The 13,085-nt window shown below is 41.3% G+C and overlaps 1 protein-coding gene across 2 annotated transcripts in view; it reads right to left on the reverse strand.

The window, feature by feature from the left end:
- LOC110502554 (pro-neuregulin-3, membrane-bound isoform) overlaps nucleotides 1-13,085 on the reverse strand; it is a 516,109-nt gene that overhangs the window by 360,002 nt on the left and 143,022 nt on the right. The window lies entirely within an intron of this gene.

The following is a 13,085-nucleotide window of genomic DNA, read 5'->3' on the forward strand; positions in this document are numbered from 1 at the left end:
GTTTTCGGCCCCCTTGAACTTTGCGACCTTTTGCCACATTTCAGGCTTCAAACATAAAGATATAAAACTGTATTTTTTTGTGAAGAATCAACAACAAGTGGGACACAATCATGAAGTGGAACGACATTTATTGGATATTTCAAACTTTTTTAACAAATCAAAAACTGAAAAATTGGGCGTGCAAAATTATTCAGCCCCTTTACTTTCAGTGCAGCAAACTCTCTCCAGAAGTTCAGTGAGGATCTCTGAATGATCCAATGTTGACCTAAATGACTAATGATGATAAATACAATCCACCTGTGTGTAATCAAGTCTCCGTATAAATGCACCTGCACTGTGATAGTCTCAGAGGTTCGTTAAAAGCGCAGAGAGCATCATGAAGAACAAGGAACACACCAGGCAGGTCCGAGATACTGTTGTGAAGAAGTTTAAAGCCGGATTTGGATTAAAAAAAAAATTCCCAAGCTTTAAACATCCCAAGGAGCACTGTGCAAGCGATAATATTGAAATGGAAGGAGTATCAGACCACTGCAAATCTAACAAGACCTGGCCGTCCCTCTAAACTTTCAGCTCATACAAGGAGAAGACTGATCAGAGATGCAGCCAAGAGGCCCATGATCACTCTGGATGAACTGCAGAGATCTACAGCTGAGGTGGGAGACTCTGTCCATAGGACAACAATCAGTTGTATATTGCACAAATCTGGCCTTTATGGAAGAGTGGCAAGAAGAAAGCCATTTCTTAAAGATATCCATAAAAAGTGTTGTTTAAAGTTTGCCACAAGCCACCTGGGAGACACACCAAACATGTGGAAGAAGGTGCTCTGGTCAGATGAAACCAAAATTGAACTTTTTGGCAACAATGCAAAACGTTATGTTTGGCGTAAAAGCAACACAGCTCACACCATCCCCACTGTCAAACATGGTGGTGGCAGCATCATGGTTTGGGCCTGCTTTTCTTCAGCAGGGACAGGGAAGATGGTTAAAATTGATGGGAAGATGGATGGAGCCAAATACAGGACCATTCTGGAAGAAAACCTGATGGAGTCTGCAAAAGACCTGAGACTGGGACGGAGATTTGTCTTCCAACAAGACAATGATCCAAAACATAAAGCAAAATCTACAATGGAATGGTTCAAAAATAAACATATCCAGGTGTTAGAATGGCCACGTCAAAGTCCAGACCTGAATCCAATCGAGAATCTGTGGAAAGAACTGAAAACTGCTGTTCACAAATGCTCTCCATCCAACCTCACTGAGCTCGAGCTGTTTTGCAAGGAGGAATGGGAAAAAATGTCAGTCTCTCGATGTGCAAAACTGATAGAGACATACCCCAAGCGACTTACAGCTGTAATCGCAGCAAAAGGTGGCGCTACAAAGTATTAACTTAAGGGGGCTGAATAATTTTGCACGCCCAATTTTTCAGTTTTTGATTTGTTAAAAAAGTTTGAAATATCCAATGTCATTCCACTTCATGATTGTGTCCCACTTGTTGTTGATTCTTCACAAAAAAATACAGTTTGATATCTTTATGTTTGAAGCCTGAAATGTGGCAAAAGGTCGCAAAGTTCAAGGGGGCCGAATACTTTCGCAAGGCACTGTAGGTCTTCCAGAACATTGAATATGTCCATGGATCAGTGGCTCTGAGATAAGGCAGCCAGAGGATGCAGGCATAAGCAGGATCGGCCTGGATTCCCTAAGTCTCAAACACACGGGGTCACGCGCCAGTCCACAGCATGCCAAATACACTTCTGCTCATTTTATCCATGTCCCTGAGGACCACCGTGCTAAAGCTCTATCTATGACTTTAGCACTATTTTAACTAAAGGACATCTCTGTCTACGTTTAGCACACAACGTATTATACTGTACTTTGGGACGATTGTTGATGCCACTGGGATGGATGACTATGACCAAGACAAGCACATGTACAGTATGACAATGAACAAAATAAGTATGCAGGTAAGTGAGTGCTTGTGAGTGCATCAGTCCTTATGGGTGCCTGTGTTCGCGTGACAGAGACTGTGGGTACACATGGCCTAATATACACAAGGTTTCATGTAGGCATTTTATGAGTTTTAAATAGATGCATCCCACTGGGCACACACTGGTTGAACCAACGTGGAATAGACGTTGAATAGATGTCTGTGCCCAGTGGAATATGACCATATGTGACAGTTCAATTTCTCCATATCTCTCAGTAAGGTAAGTGCCTCTATACCTCCTTTGATTAATTGATGTATATGTGTGTGCTGCCTTTGGAGGAGCAGGGGTAGTGTGTGTGTGTGTGTGTGTGTGTGTGCGTGCGTGTGTGTGCATTCGAGACATGTCAGAGACAGTGAAAGTAAATGGACTGTGCTTGTTCTGGAACAAAAATGCTCATCACGGCATGGGAAGCACCTCAGCTTGTGTTCACTCACGTATACTCTAACGAATTGTCCAAGACACAGAGAACTTACAGTACTGCACAGACAAACACATAGGACAGAAACAAAACAGGACACAGACTCACACACTCACACAGAGACTTGCACCGACACCCACACCAATGGCTTCCATGATGACAATGTCCTGGTTGATGTGTATTGCTTTTAATGCAAGTGCCAATGGCCCTATATAACTGCCTGTGTGCACATCTGGGACTGGAAGGCTCTGGCTCCTTGAACAGGACTACAGAGTAATAGGGCTGATCCATGGGTCAAGGATTTAGTAAGGATTTAGTAGTCATTGACTTCTCTCTCTTTCTCTGTTCGCGCTCTCTCTCTCGCCCTCTCATTCTCTCCCCCCACACACCAATCCCTTCCCCCATCCCATTTCCCTTACCTCTCAGCCATAAAACCCTCTCATCCATAAAACCATTCACTATCTCCCCTTGACTCTCATCGAACCTTCCCCCTCTGCCCCTTTCCTTCTCATGTATTGTTCATGTGCTCCTCTGTGCTCCTGCAGGTTTCAAAGATACTCTGGGGACAGGCAGTCAGATAGGTGTCTGGTCTAGCGCTGATTCCAGGTGGAGTGTGTTCCTTTGATCAGGCATCAAACAGATAGCAGAGGCAGAGATAGAGCACACACACACACACACACACTTTCCTGCACATACATTACCCTGCTCCGAAGGCAGCCAAGGAACATGTGTGTGATTGGAAAAAAAGGCCTCGTCAGGGAATGATGGCCCAAAAAAGGTAGAAATTTCACACTTCTCCTAGGAACAGACAAAACAATGCACAATACAATGGATTGTGCTGTGGATAAGGGATAGGAAAATAATGTCCTATCAGCCACTAGACAAAAGTAGGCAGATGTTGGTGTCTAAAGGTTTTGTTTGTATTTCAGTCTATATTTGCTGTACATCAGTCTCTTCCATTCACAATATAGTCACCCATCAGATTTAATCTTGTTTTTAGGCTACATCTATTGTTATATGTGTGAAACTAGTTTCTAGTTTAGGTGTAGTTTCTATGAGCCATTATCAACTGGGCAGGCAACTGTAAGAAAGGCAGGGGAGGGATAACATGTCCTCTTAACTGCGTATAACACAATGTCTGTTTATGATATAAAAGTTCTAACAACGTGAGTGTGCTAAATATACTTATTTAGGAAACATTAAAAAAAAGGAATGGGGACTTAAAAAATGGCAGAGATATTAACATTTTAAAGCTGCAAAATGTATCTTTTTGGGTGACCTGACCAAATTCACAGAGATATGTGAATTATAGATCTGTCACTCATTAAAATCTACTCTAAGAAGAAGTATGTCTGTTCTCAGCACGTTCTCTATGCTTCCCATTCTTAATTTGAGTTTTTGCATCTTTTACTTTTGGTTATGTACACCAACATCAAACAGATGAAAATACCATATTTTTGTTTAAAATATATTTCACACCGGTTTAGATGGGACAATGATTCTCTACACTATACTTACTTGGCCACATAAACCAAAATTTCAAACCATCTTTAAATTCACTTGACATTAAAAATACATACTTGCCGGTTCTAGTGTTAATTATTTTCTGAGTCACACAGCTCAAGTGAAAAGTTATATTGAGAGCTAAACATATACTGAACAAAAATATAAACACAACATGCAACAATTGAGCATTTTACTGAGTTACAGTTCATATAGGGAAATCAATTTAAATAAATTCATTTCACATGACTGGGCAGGGGTGCAGCCATGAGTGGGCCTTGGGAGGGGATAGGCCCACCCACTTGGTAGCCAGGCCCACCCACTGAGGAGCCAGGCACAGCCAATCAGAATTAGTCCGCCTTTTATTGTTCCCAGCACATGGTGAACCTGTGTAATGATCATGCTGTATAATCAGCTTCTTGATATGCCACTCGTCAGGTGGATGGATTATCTTGGCAAAGGACAAATGCTCACTAACAGGGATGTAACAAATTTGTGCATATGGAACATTTCAAGGATATTTGTTTTTGAGCATATGAAATATGGGACCAACACTACATGCTGCGTTGTATTTTTGTTCAGTGTACATCCAGCTTAATTTCTTCACAGCCTCAACCAGGACACAAAGCACAACAGTCTTCTGTTAATACTGTCACAAAGCCTGCTCTTTCAGAATGACGTGTCAAAGGGGCCGACATGACCCTTGTTGCGTTTTCAAAGTAAAGTGAAATGGTCAGTTTCGTATGAATATTGACAGACATCAAACATGGTGGATAAGACAGTGATTAATAATTTGTGTGTGTGTGCATGCATGCATATGTGTGTGTGTTTGTGTGTATGCATTGTGTCGACCTTCCCTACCAAACTTCTTGTGTCTTATCGGGTCCCTGGAAACAGGCCTGTGCGTGTTTCAACTAGCAAGCTGCGCTCTTATCAGCCTGTAGCGAGACATAAAACACTCTCCCTCGCTCTGTTTTAGTGTGAATGAGGAGGACCATGCTAATTCCTGCACTGTCTGGTGGTTTACAAATGGACACTGGATCATTCTTTTCTCACAAATCAATACAAGCTGAAAGTCACGCTCTTTCACAGCTTCTCCCTTCCATCTCCTCCATGGGAGTCTGAATGGAGGGAAGATCAGTACACGGCCACAATGTGTTCACACAGACACTACGGCCTTCTTGGCTGGATTGGGAATTTACTGTCACTGCTAGCACAATGCCAAGTCACTGTTATCACAACAGGAGAACAACAGTGGAAAATATAGAGGAGGATCTGCCATCTGGTTAGCAGTGTTAAGCTCTTGCTTTGGTTTGTTTCAGATGAGATAGACTCACTCGTGTCTGTGAGAGAGATATGGAGCACAAATGTGCACTGCACTTTGGGTGTGTGTTGTTGCACTGTACCGTATAGGCCTTTGTAATAAAGTGTGTGTGTGTGTGTGTGCGTGTGTGAGCGCATGCTAGGTGCCATAAAAAAGCAGTCCATTCTTCCATCACCCATGAATATCTGAGCATTCTATTTCTTCAAAAATGGATGATTGACCATTTGCTGCTGACTCGCAGTTGTCCATTTAATGTTGAGGTTTTGAATCCAACTTGTTCTTGTGATCAATTATTTGTGACTAGAAGACCTTCAAGGTAGACGAAGTCTGGCAGCTTCAATCTGAGGTGCTAGCATATGAGTTCACTTTTTTCATTTTGTTCTTCTTCTCAAGGGAGGAAGACGCCATGTTTTCTATTAGACCTGAAGGCATCTGTATTCATCAGCTGCTGCCAAGATGGGTATTGAGACAGACTTGATCTTGAAGAAAAAATGCTTACACCACTCTTCCCCCCCTGTGAAAAGCAGGTGGGTGGTATATCATTAAAAATGGAGGTCATAATTTGCTCTCAAAATTATTTGCCTCAAGGGAGTGAACAAAACTAAATGTATAAAGTTAAGCTTCAAATTGAAACAAGGAACAACTGTGTAATATACTGTATAAACTTTTGAGTGATAACTTATTACAACCCATGGCAGGGCCACCATACATGGCTTATGCAATGCCCACTGATTTTTAATTCATCATGAAAAGCTGGCATTGTAGCTCTATTCATGTCATTGTTTGGTCCTGGTGCTGCCTACACAGTGTTCAGAGCGAGCGTTCATTCAGCCTCACTACAGTCATATATTAAGAGAACACTTCTGTGGAGTAAAAAAAAAAAATCAGTCGGCTGTCTATGCCACGCTGGAGCGCTCAAGAGAAAGAAACAAAGTTTGTTTTTCTTTCCTCTAAAAGTGTGATAGTCAATTCCCTAACTTTAGGCTTTTAAATATTAACAGGCTTACCTCACAACTGCTCTTTCTTATGTTCCTCTAAACCCCTTTCTTTTTACATAATTTCAGTTATTTTCCTATTTCATAATGTTTATTTAATAAGAAAAGAGACATTGCTTAGTCCAGCTGGCGTGGAACAATCAGGTGTTTTTGCTGAGTCAGAAAGGAGGGCTGCAGTGCATGGGATGGGCTAGGCCAGTCTAGCGTGACTCACCCAGGAGAGAGCACTATTACATGGCTATTTTTGCAACTTTTTTATATAAATACTGTATAGCAGCTCTCCCCTTTTATCGTATTTGTTCAAATTCAGACAAATTTGGGTCTGTAAGAACAGTACTGATGTCAGATTACATACATATAATATTGCTACCCTGAGGGCCAGGATTAAAACGTAATACACTACATGGAGAAAAGTATGTGGACAACCCTTGAAATTAGTTGATTCGGCTATTTCAACCACACACCGTTGCTGACAGGTGAGAACGCAGCCATGCAATCTCCTTAGACAAACATTGGCAGTAGAATGGCACGTACTGAAGTGCTCAGTGACTTTCAACATGGCACCATCATAGGATGCCACCTTTCCAAGAAGTCAGTACAGTTCGTCAAATTTCCCTCTTAGAGCAACCTGGTCATATGTAAGTCCTTTTATTGTGAAGGAGCAAGAAAGGCTCAGCTACGAAGTGATAGGCCACACAAGCTCACAGAATGGAACTGCAGTGTGCTGAAGCGCATAGCACGTAAAAAGTGTATGTCCTTGGTTGCAAGACAGAGTTCCAAATTGCCTCTGGAAGCAATGTCAGCACAAGAGCTGTTAATCTGGAGCTTCATGAAAGTGGTTTCCATGGCCGAGTAGCCGCACACAAGCCTAAGATCACCATGCGTAATGCAAAGCGTCGACTGGAGTGGTGTAAAGCTCACCGCCACTGGACTCCGGAGCAGTGAAAAAACGCGTTCTCTGGAGTGACTAATCGCGCTTCATCATCAGGCCGATGGTTGAATTTTATGAAAATGTGATATTTCAGTATATGTCTTTAAAATAAAATAAGTTCCAGTGAAGGGAAATGTTAAAGCTACAGCAAACATTTTAGACAATTCTGTGCTTCCAACTTTGTGACAACAGTTTTGGGAAGGCCCATTCCTGTTTCAGAATCACAAAGCGAGGCCCATAGAAAAATGGTGTGTCAAGATCGGTGTGGAAGAACATGACTGGCCTACACAGGGTATTCAGACCACAACCCAATTGAACACCTTTGGTATGAATTGGAAAGCCGACTGCAAGCCAGACCTAATCACCCAACATCAGTGCCCGACCTTACTAATACTCTTGTGGCTGAATGGAAGTAAGTCCATGCAGCAATGTTCCAACATCTAGTTGAAAGCCTGGCCATGTAGTATATAGTACATATGGGCATGGAAGCAATGAGAATATAAGACTTTATTTGGGTCAGGTTAAAGGTGACATACAATGACAGAAAATGGCTTATAGACTTCCGAGTAAACCGGGAACATTAGCTAATATTCCCATTTAGTTTTATCTACCGATAGAGTTACAAACATTTTTTTCCCAAAAACAATTCAATTAAAAATACTTGGATTATTCTCCTAACATTCACTAAAATGTTGTGGTTCCAAACTTTTCCCTTTAAGAATGATGGAGGCCAATGTGTTCTTGGTGATCTTCAATGCTGCAGAAATGTTTTGGTACCCTTCCCCAGATCTGTGCCTCGCCACAATCCTGTCTCAGCGCTCTATGGACAATTCCTTCGACCTCTTGGCTTACTCTGACATGCACTGTCAACTGTGGGACCTTATATAGACAGCTGTGTGCCTTTCCAAATCAATTGAATTTACCACAGGTGGACTCCAATCAAGGTGAAGAAACATCTCAAGGATGATCAATTGAAACAGGATGCACCTGAGCTCAATTTTGAGTCTCATAGCAAAGGGTCTGAATGCTTATATAAATAAGATCTTTCTGTTTCTTCTTTTTAATAATTTGCAAACATTTCTAAAAACCTGTTTTCACTTTGTCATTATGGGGTATTGTGTGTAGATTGATGTGGGAAAAACTAATTAAATCAGTTTTAGAATAAGGCTGTAACGTACCAAAAGTGAAGGTGTCTGAATACTTTCCGAAGGCACTGTATATCTGAGCCTCTATTTAACAGTGTTTATTTTCAAAATAAACATGGTAAAAGGCTATGTGGGATTGAACCTGTAATCTTCTGACCTGCAGCCAGATCATAAACCCTCTGCACCACCAGGGATTGGCCTTGTGTTTTTTTTCAGTCTGGTAAATCAACAACACAGAACACAATTTTGGAGTTATTAAAATGTTCCCATCCTTTTTATATACTGTGGACTTGTAACACTGAATTGTTGTTTGGAGACATATTTAACCCCTTTTTGCTGGCACAAAACTACCTCCATACTTCCATATTAGTTAGTATGCCAAAACGTTAAGACGTTAGACATTTTGTGAGAAAACCGATTTTCATGATGTCTCCTGGTCTGACAAATAGCGCTGTAGCTCTGCCACTTTCTACTGCAGATGTGGAAGGCCGACATATGCAGACTAGGTGGATTGAGACGCAGCCCGTGCAAAAAAAATGTATATCTCCGATTTGTTTTAATATGTTAATTAAATTAACACATGGGTCACGTCAATAGACGTATTATTTTCATCCGATATGAATAAAAATCCACTCAAATTAAAGCTGACAGTCTGTGCCTTAACCTCATAGTCGTTGTATCATCCAAAGTGCTGGAGTACAGAGCCTAAACAACAAAACATGTACTTTTGAAGCTCACTGTATCTCTCTCTCTCCCCCCGCCATCACTCACTCTATCAGTGTCTCTCTGTGACAAGGCTGATCTTAATACCCTGACTACACCGCTCACGTTGCATGCGCGAGCGTTGCAAATACATTTTGAAATCTATATTTTTTAATTACTGCACCCACACTGCTAAAATAGAAGTCAGTTATATTTGTGATGCTGAAGGCGGTGCAAGGCCTGTCTCTCCCATGTCCTCTTTGGTTTATAGAAGCAGACGTGCCATCTCCTTCTTGGCTATACCCATGTGGGTGACTGAAAGACGAATGAGGTTGGTGGCGGTAATGCACCTAATTTATGAAAGTTGCCAATCGCAATATAAAGTCCAGAGAAGAAAAAGCCTGGAAGGAGGAGAGTTGACTTGAAACGATTTGGTTGATCATTTTATGTGTTCATTAATTGTCGGAGTAGAGGACCTTGTACATTTCAGGTAAAATAACAACTCAATGTTTATATCACAGGACAAATTAGCTAGCAAGTGCATGCTAGCTAGCTAAATTTCCATTAATGTTTAATGCTTTTCCCAAATTAATTGGTTCAGTGTTTGTTTTGTACAGCAGCAGTAGATGTCGTGATCGCGTTTGGTGTGGGGGGACAAAATAAATGTTTGCAGGATGGCGCACGATGGCGTATGACATCGCACACACGTAGCCGGTTTGGGTTCCGTGTAATAGCGGTAGTTCCACAGCAGATTAATAAAACATTCCATCATCTCCCTACAGAAGTGCTGATTTCAGAATCCACTACCTGGTGACAACTAGTCTTTTTAAGACGTGTCAACAAGCAGCATGACAGATACACATCCTGTAGAGCATGCCAGCACAACCATGCCAATGGGTAGACAAGAAGTGAGACTTTTCATGATGGTACTTATCAAAATACACAAGTTGAGCAGGGATAAAGGAAGAGTGTGTGTGTGAGGTAAACCCCTATGGCAGTTGAAGCGACCTTAAACACACAAAAAACGAAAGAGGACTGCATGAAAGAGTCAGACAGAAAAACGATTTCCAATACACAGACTGTTTAAAACATTTTACAAAATGATGTTTGAGCAAATGGAGTGTGATAATGGTCCGTCTGCTCGAGGCAGGGATTAAAAAATGAATGCATCGCCTCCACGTGCTCAGGGTCGACATCTGCCAAGGCTTACGTAAAGCACAAACAGAGAGAAACACAGACCTGGTTATGGTGAACTCAACAGGCCTCCTCTCTGCGCATGAGAGTCATGGATGTGCATGGATTACTGACATGTTAATGGAAGTGTCACTCATTTATCACGAAAGCAATAATTGAACCATGCAGATGTCAACAAGAGATGCTCTTTTCAGGTGAGAAAATGCAAGGAATGATGCTGTATTTACAGTATATAATGTTTACAGTGAATAGTCCTAGTTGCAGGGACTAAGAAACCTTCTCTGATGAATGGTCTGTACAGGAAAGGGCTACTTTCTTAAAGCCAAAAGAGAATGTGTGACCAAGAAAGATCTAAATTGCCAGTTATTGGTACCAAGTTATTGCCCATATCAATTACACACCTAAGAGGGAAAGACACACAAATAGACACACTTGCTGACACATATGGAGAGACACACACATACACAAAAATTACATTTGAATAAACAGTTTAAGGTTAGGAAAGTAAACAATCACAAGCTGCTGAGTGCTCAGTGTTTTTTTATATTATGTATTTACAGGGTTGTGCTTCCTCTATGATAAATGTCACAAAAATCTGTGGCTGACTGTGTGATGATAGTAGTTTAGTGGGTGAAGGAAGTGGGCATGAAGTGGAACATCACATAAATTAATCTCTGAACGAGGGGAGAGAAAGAGTGCACTTTGCCTGACTGCTGCTATGATTACACCTGTCAGGTGACGGGAGAGCAGATTGCGAGGTCCAAATACAGAACCGGTATGTGGCACCTGAGAGAGAATGAGCACACCACAACCTGGGCCAGGAGCCCAGCGGTGAGGCAGCTGACCATTGGTTCTCTCCCAAAGTCAAGCTCCTCTGTGTGTCTGTGAACACAGAAGGCTCTGGTATACTGGAACAGTCAGCACATTTTAGGGAGTGGGGAAATGAAATGGGCATGAGCTGGGTTCATTATGATTGGCAGTGTGGGAGTGAGACTGTTGCAGGATGTGGGGAGACTAATGCCCCGTTTCCTTTGGCACTTTGAAGTAAACCCGGGTTGGGTTGGGCTGGAGGTGTCACAAAAAGTCCCCATAAAATTCACATAACCCTCCCCTGTACTGTAAAACATTTTTGCACACCCTCCCTCATCATAAAAAGAACCAAAAAATAATAATTACCACCACAAATAACAATAACAGTAACAACCCTCTGTTTATAAACGTGGATATTGACTTGGACCCATTCAACATAGTTTTGTGGCACAGTCGATGCCACGCCAACCACCACGGATGAGCTCATTCTCCCTGCCTGTCTCATTACACTACGATCAGAGCCGGCTGCAGACAAATCAGATTTTCAACATGTTAATGCTACATTTAGAATTATACTGAACATAAATATGAACGCAACATGTAAAGTGTTGGTCCCATGTTTCATGAGCTGAAATAAAATATCCCAGACATTATGTGTGTACAAATATGTTCAGATCCATGCTAGTGAGTATATATTCTTTGCCAAAATAATATATTCACCTGACAGGCGTGGCATATCAAGAAGCTGATTAACTTGTTATGGCTGGGGGCAGTATTGAGTAGCTTGGATGAATAAGGTTCCCAGAGTAAACTGCCTGCTACTCAGGCCCAGTTGCTAATATATGCATATTATTAGTAGATTTGGATAGAAACCATTCTGAAATTTGCATTGCATATTATTAGTAGATTTAGATAGAAAACACGCTGAAGTTTCTGAAACTGTTTGAATGATGTCTGTGAGTATAACAGAGCTCATAAGGCCGGCAAAAACCTGAGAAAAAATCCAACCAGGAAGTGGGAAATCTGAGGTTTGTAGTTTTTCAAGTCATTGCTTATCGAATATACAGTGCCTATGGGGTCAAATTGCACTTCCCAATGCTTCCACTAGATGTCAACAGTCTTTAGAAGCTTGTTTGATGCTTCTACTGTGAAAGAGGGGGGAATGGGAGCTGAATGAGTCATGGGTTTGCTGAGTGGCATGAGCTGGTCACGCACGTTCACGTGAGTTAGCTCTCGTTCCATTGCATTTTTGAAGACAAAGGAAATCTCCGGTTGGAACATTATTGACGATTTATGTTAAACACATCCTAAAGATTGATTCTATTCTTCGATTGACATGTTTCTACGGGCTGTAACGGAACTTTTGAACTTTTCATCTGCTCGCGTGTCATGAATTTGGATTGGAGATAAATGGACTTTATCGAACAAATCAAACATTTATTGTTGAACTGGGATTCCTGGGAGTGCATTCTGATGAAGATCATCAAAGGTAAGTGAATCTTTATGATGTTATTTCTGACTTCTGTTGACTCCACAACATGGCGGATATCTGTATAGCTTGATTTAATGTCTGAACGCTGTACTCAGATTATTGCATGGTGTGCTTTTTCTGTAAAGCTTTTTTTGAAATCTGACACAGCGGTTGCATTAAGGAGAAGTGTATCTATAAATCCGTGCATAATAGTTGTATCTTTTATCAATGTTTATTATGAGTATCTCTGTAAATTGATGTGGCTCTCTGCAAAATCCCCGGATGTTTTAAAAAAACTTTACAGAAAAAGCACACCATGCTATAATCTACGTACGGCACTCAGAGACCAAAACAACCCAAACAGATATCCGCCATGTTGTGTAGTCAACAGAAGTCAGAAATAGCATTATAAATATTCACTTATCTTTGATGATCTTCATCAGAATGCACTCCCAGGAATCCCAGTTCCACAATAAATGTTTGTTTTGTTCGATAATGTCCATGATTTATGTCCAAATACCTCGTTTTTGTTCACACGTTTAGCCCAGTATTCCAAATTCATGACGGGCGATCACTATGCGCAGCCGAAAAGTCAAAAAGTTCCGTTA

This window comes from Oncorhynchus mykiss, chromosome 23, assembly GCF_057628025.1.
Source record: "Oncorhynchus mykiss isolate SJ-2025 chromosome 23, ASM5762802v1, whole genome shotgun sequence".
Classification (NCBI taxonomy): Eukaryota; Metazoa; Chordata; class Actinopteri; order Salmoniformes; family Salmonidae; genus Oncorhynchus; species Oncorhynchus mykiss.